This window comes from Chiloscyllium plagiosum, chromosome 13, assembly GCF_004010195.1.
Source record: "Chiloscyllium plagiosum isolate BGI_BamShark_2017 chromosome 13, ASM401019v2, whole genome shotgun sequence".
Taxonomy (NCBI): domain Eukaryota; kingdom Metazoa; phylum Chordata; class Chondrichthyes; order Orectolobiformes; family Hemiscylliidae; genus Chiloscyllium; species Chiloscyllium plagiosum.
In genome coordinates this window covers 4,038,145-4,047,784 of record NC_057722.1, presented here as the reverse complement: position 1 = coordinate 4,047,784, position 9,640 = coordinate 4,038,145, and positions in this window count along the sequence as shown.

Below are 9,640 nucleotides of genomic sequence, written 5' to 3'. Positions count from 1 at the left end.
GGTTAAACATGTGCAAGGAAACCTTGTGCTGATTACCACTTACCCTCTTCCCTCAGGAGATGAATTGGTAAGCCTCTATGTTGAACAACACTTTGAGGAATAAACTCTGAGTTGGGGATTTCAATAGTCACCACCAAGAGTGGCTAAGCAGCAGCACTCCTGGTTGAGTTGATCAGGTCCTAAGGGACAAAGCTGCTAGACTGGGTCTGCAGTAGGTGATGAGGGAACCAACAAGAAGGTAAAACATACTTGAACTTATTCATATCAATCTGCCAGCTGCAGATACATCTGCCCATGGCAGCATTGGTAAGAGTGACCACCACACAGTCCTTGTGGAGAAGCAGTTCTGCCTTCACATTGAGAATAACCTCCATTGTGTTGTGTGGCACTATCGCCATACTAAATGGGAAAGATTTCAAACAAATATAGCAACTCAATAATGGGACATCCATGAGAGACTGTGAGTTATCAGCAGCAGCAGAACTGTACTACAGCACAATCAGTAACCTCCCACTCAACCATTACCATCAAGCCAGGTGAGGTGAGGTGTCAACCTGATGAAGCCACCAACAGGGCTACTTGCATGCCAAGCAGCATAAGCAGCAACTGATAGACAGAGCTAAGTGATTCCATAACCAACAGATCAGATCTAAGCTCTGCAGTGCTGTCACATCCAGTCGTGAATGGTGATGGACAATTAAACAACTCACTGGAGGAGGAGGCTCCACAAATATCCCCATCCTCAATGGTGGAAGAGCCCAGCATATCAGTGCAAAAGATAAGGCTGAAGCATTCACAGTAATCTTCAGCCAGAAGTGCCAAGTGGACAATCCATCTTGGCTTCCTCCTCTCGTTCCCAACATCACAGATACCAATCCTCAGCCAATTTGACTCACTCCACATGATATCAAGAAACAGTTGGAGACACTGGATATTAGAAATGCTATCGGCCCTGACAACATTCCAGCAATAGCACTGAAGGCTTGTGCTCCAAACCTTGGTGCTCCCCTAGCCAAGCTGCACCAATTGTTATGGACCAGGCCAGACCCCGCAAAATATTTCAAAAAGATAGCCCAAACCTTAATTTTGCTGGTTGTTTTTAGCAGGTGTAAAGTGGGTATTCTAGGAGAGATGCTGCTGGTCAAACCACGTAGTTTTAAACAAAACAGGATTTATTTACAAGATTACCAAATGAAACACAAACAAAAGAGAACAAAATACAGAACACAGAAACCCCAATAGATTATCCCAACTTAATGATGCTATTTCCAATACTTGCAATAATCCCCATAAACACAAAAGGTAAAATCAGACACAGGTTCTTACAGGATAGAAGGCAGAGAGAGAGTACCAGTGTGGACCTGCTACTTTGGGTCAAGCAGCATCTTTTCACACTATTGCTAAAAACCAAGCCAAACCGCAGAGAAGCTGAGGTGTGAGAAGTCGCCTCTACCCTATCATTGTACAAGTGCTTTTTTTAAAACAGAAAAGCCTTTTGACTGAGGCAGTGTCTGTTAGCTATTATCAAATTGGCACTGAAGCCATTCAACTCCAGAGTTTCAGACTCTGTGTCATTTACAGCCTCTCTGGAAAAATGCCAAGGACAGAATTAACTTGTTAAAGGAGTAGATTCATCACACCTCCTTTAAAAAAATGAACTATCAATATCCAAAGATGGCTTCATTTTAAAACCCCTTAATCCTAAACTGTTAATACTCTAAACACACATATACATTACATTGACAATAAATGTGCAAACATGTAATACTATATCCTGCTTCAGTCTGTTTTACTCCTGCCACCAAATGCCTCAGTTTCTCAATCAAGTCTCAACAATGCATTGGTAATCTCATCCTGCCACATGCACAATTTTCAAATTGAATGGCAGTAACAATAAGTTCCATGTAAACAATCTGGCATTTTGTCCTTAAATTTATCCACAAACGCTAATGGGTTATGGTCAGTGTGTATGATTGTCTCAGATGTGTTACTGGTAACATAAACATTGAAATGTTATAGCACCCACACCAAGCTCAAAGACTCTTTCTCAACCGTCAAATATATTTTCTGATGAATATTCAACTTTCTGGAAACACACCCAATAGATCATAGTCATGGAGTCATAGAGATATGCAGCATGGAAACAGACCCTTTGGGTCCAACTTGTCCATGCCAACCAGGTATCCCAACCCAATCTAGTCCCACCTGCCAGCCCATATCCCTCCAAACCCTTCCTATTCATATACTCATCCAGATGCCTTCTAAATGTTGCAATTGTACCAGCCTCCACTACTTCCTCTGGCAGCTCATTCTATACACATACCAATCTGCATGAAAAGGTTTCCCCTTTTATATCTCACCCTGTTCATTCTAAACCCCCTAGTTCTGGACTCCCCCACCCCAGGGAAGAGACTTTGTCTATTTATCCTATCCATGCCCCTCATGATTTTATAAACCTCAATAAGGTCACCCACCAGCCTCCGAGGAAAACAGTCCCAGCCTATTTAACCTCTCCCTATATCCTCAAACCCTGGCAACATCCATGTAGATCTTTTCTGAACACTTTCAAGTTTCACAACATCTTTCCAATAGGGAGGAGAACCGAATTGCCTGCAATATTCCAAAAGTGACCTTCTTTTTATCTCCTTGTTGTTTTCTTGCAAGAGCACAGCACTGACACCCACATCACTTGCATCGATAGTCACCTTGAATGGCTTTGCATAATTAGGTGTGGCTAATACTGGGGCAGTGGTAAACACAGTTTTCAGGCTGTCAAACACCTTCTGACAGTCCGATATCCACCGAAACCTCTTGCCTTTCTTGAGCAATTCACTGAGTGAGCAGCCACACTGTTAAAGTTTGATATGAATTTTCGATAAAGTCCATTTAATCTCAGGAATCATGGTACTGCTCTTTTTGTTGATGATATGAGAAACTCCCCAATTACTTTTGTATATGCATCCTGTGGGGCCATTTGTCAATGTCCAATTACATGGCCCATGAAGGTGACTTGGGCTTTGGCACATGTACTTTTTAGCCAGATTTGGCCGGCACGGTGGTACAGTAGTTAGCACTGCTGCCTCACAGCACCAGAGACCTGGTTCAGTTCCTACCTTGGGCGACTGTCTATGTGCACATTCTCCCCGTATCTGCATGGGTTTCCTCTGGGTGCTCCGGTTTCCTCCCACAGTCCAAAAGATGTGCAGGGTAGGTGAATTGGCCATGCTAAATTGCCCGTAATGTTAAGTGTAGGGGAACGGGTCTGGGTAGGTTGTTCTTTGGAGGGTCGGTGTGGACTTGTTGGGCCGAAGGGCCTGTTTCCACACTGTAAGTAATCTAACCTTATCACCAAGCCTGCCTTCCAAAATTGATCAAACATGTCTGATAACCGTTGCAAAAGTTCCTTCCATTTGTGACTAAAAAGCACTAGGTCATCTATATATACAACACATTCCAGTGTTAGTACCTGAAATGTGCCTGGCACATTTTTCATACCAAATGTTATGACTTTAAAACTGATACAGCCCATTTGGCATTATGAAAGTTGAAATTACCTTCATTCTTTTAGACAAAGATACCTGCCAGTATCCTCTGAGTGAGTCCAACTTAGAAATATAAGTTGCTTGTCTCACTTTCTCAATACAATCTTCCAAATGCGGAATTGGATAAGCATTGGTCTTTGTAACTGCATTGACTTTGCGATAGTCCACACATAGCTGTTGGGTATCATCTGGCTTTGGCACCATTACTATGGGTGAGCTGCAGCCATGGTAACTCACTTCAATTATGTTGTCTTGGAGCAAGCATTCAATATCCTTTTGAACCTGTGCCAACTTTAGAGGGTTATTCCTCTAAGAAAGTTGCTTAATCAGATTATCTACATCATGCATAATTACGTTAGTACTTCCCAGCTTATTTTCACATATCTCCCCATGTGATAGCAATAACTCTTTCAGGTCATTTCAATTTTCCTCTGGAAGGTAACTTAATAATTAATCCCAACTTGCTCATTGTCCAATTTAATTTGAGGAATGTCCAATTCAGTTTCCTCTGAACTTGGTTCTTCCCCCTGTGTTGTAACCAATAATACATTACCATCTAGCTTTCCTTCCCTGTCAAAATATCTTTTGAGCGTTTTCACATGACACATTCTGTGAGATTTCTTTCCGTCTGGAGTCCTCCTCAAATAGTTCACCTTGTTCAATTTCCTTTTGACCTGATAAGGTCCACTAAACCTTGCTTTTAAAGGTTCACCGATTGCTGGAACTAATCGGTGGGAATAACTTATTCCCGATAGCTAAATTGAAAATTTTTGATTTGCTGTCTGCTTCTTGTTTCATTGTGTGCTGTGATACTTTTAAATGCTGTCTAGCCAACTTCCCACTCTATTTAATCATTCTTGAAAATTTGACATGTAGTCCAAATCTGTGGTGCTTGAATTCTAACTTACCAATTTCTCCTTAACCAATTTCAGCGGTTCTCTCACTTCATGCCAAAAAACTAATTCTAATGGACTGAATTTGGTTGAATCATTTGGTGCGTCACTGATTGCAATAAGTCCAAATGGAATTCCTTTATACCAATCATCTGGATAATGTATAAGCCTTCAACATGGTCTTTAAAGTCTGATGCCACCTTTCTAGCAATCCCTGTCACTCTGGGATGGTACACAGTAGATTTGAATTCTTTTATTCCTAAGCTATGCATAACTTCCTTGAATAATTTTGAAGTGACGTTTGACCCTTGATCTGATTGTATCTCTATTGGTAGTCTGTATGTTGTGAAAAATTTGTGTAATTCCTCTACAATCCCTCCAGTTGTGATATTGTGTAATGGAACGGCCTCTGGAAATCTAGTTGACATATCCATTATTGTTAACAAATACTGATTCCCACTTTTCGTTTTAGGTAGGGGTCTTATGCAGTTAATTAAGATTCTTGTAAATGATTCCTTAAATGCAGGATTAGGTAGTAAATGTGCGAGTTTTATTACTGCCTGTGGTTTTCTAAATACCTGACATGTATGACACGTCTGGAAAAAATCATCTTTGTATAGTCCAGGCCAGTAAAAAGGCTTTCCTATTTTAGTTTGTATTTTTCTCACTCCTAAATGACTCCCTAGTGGTAGCTCATGTGCAACACCTCACAACATCTCCTTTCTATAACCCCCTGGCAAGACAACTTGATAAACGTCTGCCCATTTCTCATCTGCCTGAGTATGTGATGGTCTTCATTTCCTCATTAAGACATTATTTTTAAGATAATAACAATCAGGAATACATTCCGATCCTTTTTCTGTGTATGCCTTTTGATACAATTGCTTTAAGTTTTCATCTTCCTGCTGTATCTCAGTTAATTTATCTGAGCTAAAGATCTCTGCATGTCACCTGTCTGCTCTGGCTTATCTTAACCATCTGATTAAACAGAGTCTCCGTGAATTCCACCTCAATGTTCTTATCTGTACTCTTTGATCTCTCCTATTTCAACTGCCGACTTTGTGACCTTGTTACCACACAGTCAGGAAACAAATCCCAGGATATGTGTCCTGCAATAATTCAGTTGCCTGATTTTCCACTGGTTTTTCAATCACAGTAGGCAGCCCCCCCACATGAGTGAATCAGCTGTATCATTAGCAAGGACAAATTGTAGTCCTGAAACTCAGAGTTTGTCCAGTAATCCTAACACAACTTCTCCACTCTTCACTGGACACTCTAACCTCACTTTACATAATTGAGCACTTCGTGTCTCCCTATGAATTCCCATTACCTTTTCTGGCAATAGTGTTTCGGCGGTACGTATCTCGTCATCTTTCAACATCACAGATTGGGAGGATCCTGTACCTCTTAATATTGTAACCTCTTTACCTGCTGCTCCTGGCCTACGCGAGTAAACTTTACCGTTGCAGGTATATGGTTTAAGAAGATCTGGCACTTCCTCCTTAACCAACATCCAACCAGCTTGTACATTCTGGTGCAGCTTTCCAGCCTTAACTGTTACCATTCCAACAAAATTTACTGGCTTATCCTGTTTTCCTACATCTGGCTTCCCATTGCTTTCCCTAACTCACCAGCTCTGTGATTTTGTGGGGCCTCCTTTATTGCATTGAAAGCATCAGAGCTTTTTTAACTTCTCTTTTCCCTTCAAAGGTTTCCTTTTTTGTCCTGTGATACATTACCTTTATGATCTTCATCAAGATCTACCTTTTCCTTTCCATGTGAGGATTTCTCTTTTCCCCAGTTTCTCTCCCTCATGGACTGAAAATGATTTTGGAAGCTAAACTTTGATTTATGGACCAACTCATAATCATCAGCCATTTCAGCTGCTAATCTTGCTGTTTTAACTCTCTGCTCTTTCACTATTTCAGGAAGTGAATTTTTGAACTCCTCCAAAATAATTGTTTCTCTAAGAGTGTCATTGGCTTGCTCTATTTTTAATGTTCTTATCCACCTATCAAAATTACTTTGTTTGGTCCTTTCAAACTCAATGTCGGTTTGACCAGGCTCCCTCCTTAGATTCCTGAAATGTTATCTGTAGGCTTCTAGCACAAGCTCATATGCCCTTTAGATGGCTTTCTTCACCTCTTCGTACACTCTTCTGATGGTGATGCAAATGCCTCACTCGTTCTACTAACAAGTTTTGTTTGGATCAACAAAAGTCAGATAGCCACTGGCCCCCAAGTTGTTTAACCAACTTTTCAAACGCGGTGAAAAAGGCTTCCACATCTTTCTCATCAAATTTAGGCAATGCTTGAATATATTTATACAGTTTCTCAACAGGCCTTTGGCCACCATGGGCTTGCTCACCCTCACTCTCTTCCTCACTAAGCTTACCCTCAGCCTCACCTCCATCCTTTTAAGCTGACTTTCCTGTCTAAGTACCAATTTCTGAAATTCAAACTCCCCCTCTTTCTTTCTTCTCTCTCCTTTTTTCTCTCTTCCCCCTCTCTTTCTTTCTCTTTCTTCTCTCTCTCTCTTTACTCTTTCCTCTGCTTTTAATTGTAATTCCTTGTCTTTTGTCTCTAACTTGAGTTGCTTCATTTTAAATTGAATTTTAGCCACCTCGGAAGATTCTGTTGATATTTTTAGCAAATTTAAATGCTGAGTTATTGCTGTAATTCTCTCTCCTTTCCTCACGGAAGGAGGCAGCTCTGATTCCAGCTTGCCTGCTAACTCCAGCAGCTTGGCCTTAATCACCTTCAGTCAAACTCCCATGGTCACTTCTTCCATCCCCCCAGAAAGCTCCAGACGACTGAAAGAGCCACTGCTATCTCAAGCACTGTTTAGACCAATCAAATTCAACACACAGAACAAAAGACATTAACACCTACCACTCGCTGCCTTCAAGTCCAACAACCCTAATCCCTAATCGGAATTATAGAACAAATCCCGCAAAGAGCCCCCAATCGGTTATAGATCAGGCCAGGCTCCTCAAAACATTTCAGGAAAGTAGCCCAGACCCTAACTTTGGTAGTTGTTTTAAGCAGGTGTAGAGTGGATATTCCAGGAGAGATGCTGTTAGTCAAAGCACTTAGTTTTAAACAAAACTGAACTTATTTACAAGATTACCGAATGAAACACAAATAAAAGGGAACAGAATACAGAATAATTTAACCTATCTGAAAACCCATCAGGTTATCCCAACTTAATGATGCTGTTCCCAATTCGTGCAACAATCCTCATAAACCCCCCTTGGCACAAAAGATAAAATCAAACACACATTCTTACAGGAGAGAAGTCAGAAAGAGAGGACTAGTATGGAGCTGCTTCCTTGGGTCCAGCAGCTTTTACAACACTACTGCTAAAAACCAAACCAACCTCGAAGAAAGCTGAGCTTGGAGAACTGGCCGCTCCCCTTTCATTGTACAAATGTTTTTTTTTAAACTTAAAAGCCTTTTGCCTGAGGCAGTACCTGTTAGCTATAATCAAATTGGCACTAAAACCCTTCAACTTAGACTTTTCAGCGTCTGTGTCTTTCACGACCTCTCTGAAAGAAAAACAAGGACAACATAACCTTGTTAAAGGAACAGCATCATCACACAGTACACTTACAGCACTAGTATTTTCCTGACAATATAGAAAGTTGCCCAGGTATGTCCTGTCCATAAAAAACAGGACAAGTCCAACCAGGCCAATTATTCCCCCATCAGTCTACTTTTGATCATCAGTAAAGTGATGGAAGGCGTCATCAACAGTACTATCAAGCAGCACCTGCTCAGCAATAACCTGCTCAGTGATGCCCATTTTGGGTTCCGCCAGCTCTTGGCCTCATTATAGCCTTGGTTCAAATTTAGGCAAAAGAGCTGCATTACAGAGGTGCTGTCAAAGTGACATCCCTTGCCTTCAAGGCTGCATTCGACGAAGAATAGTATCAAAGAGCCCTAGCACAACTGGAATCAATGGTTATCAGGGGAGAAAAACACTCCAGTGGTTAGAGTCACACCTGACACATAGGAAAATGGTTATGGTGGTTGGAGGTCAGTCATCTCACCTTCAGGGCATCTGTCAGGAATTCCTCAGAGTAGTGTGCTACGTTCAATCATTTTCAGCTGCTTCATCAATGACCTTCCCTCCATCGTAAGGTCAGAGGTGGGGATGCTTGCTGATGATTGCACAATGCTCAACACCAGTCATGATTCCTCAGATACTGAAGCAGTCCACGTTCAAAAGTAACAAGATCTGGACAATATCCAGAATTGGGCTGACAATTGGAAAGTTGAATTTGCACCACAAAAATACCAGGATATGACCATCACCAATAAGAGACAATCTAACCACTGTCCCTTGACATTCAATGGCATTGCCATCAGTGAATTTTCTACTATCAACATTCTGGGGGTTATCATTGAGCAGAAATTCAACTGGATTCATCACATAAACATAATGGTTACAAGAGCAGGTCAGAGGCTCGAAATCCTACAGTTTGTAACTCACCTCTTGACTCCCCAAAGCCTGTCCACCATCTATGAGGCAGAAGTCACAAGTGTGATGGAGTATTCTCCACTTGCCTGGATGGGGGCAGCTCAAACAACACTCAAGAAGCTTACGATCATCCGGGACAAAACAGCCTGCTTGATTACTTCGATGCTAGCTTTTATGATTCATAAATGAAGACTCCCAAATCCTTCTCTTCCACATCTTTGTATTATCTTTCTCCGTTCAAATATGATTCAGCTCCTCTGTTCTTCTAGGCAAAGTGTATAACTTCACTTTCCCTTACTTACATTTCATCTGCCAAAAACTTTCTTCCCTAGACTCTTTGTGTCATCCTTGTCATGTATTAGAGTTGGTGTAGGTTATGTTGGCACAATGTCCCTTTAGGAGGTAAGTCACAAGACCTGGTGAGTGATCAGCCATGTTTGTTACCTTATTTAGACTGGTTTCGAGCCTTTGCGAAGTACACAGCTACAGAATAAAACCTGAGTTGTAAATAGCGACCAGTTTGTGTAGTCCAGACTGAAACCAAGTAATTGTATGGTACAGAATAGCTATCACCACTTGGCCTTCTCATGTATTACTGCGTCATCTGCAAACTAGGTACTAATACTTTCCTTTTCTACATCGAAGTCACAGGTAGACAGGGTGGTAAAGAAGATGCTTTGCACACTTGCTTTCATTGGTCAGAGCATTGATTATATGAGTTGG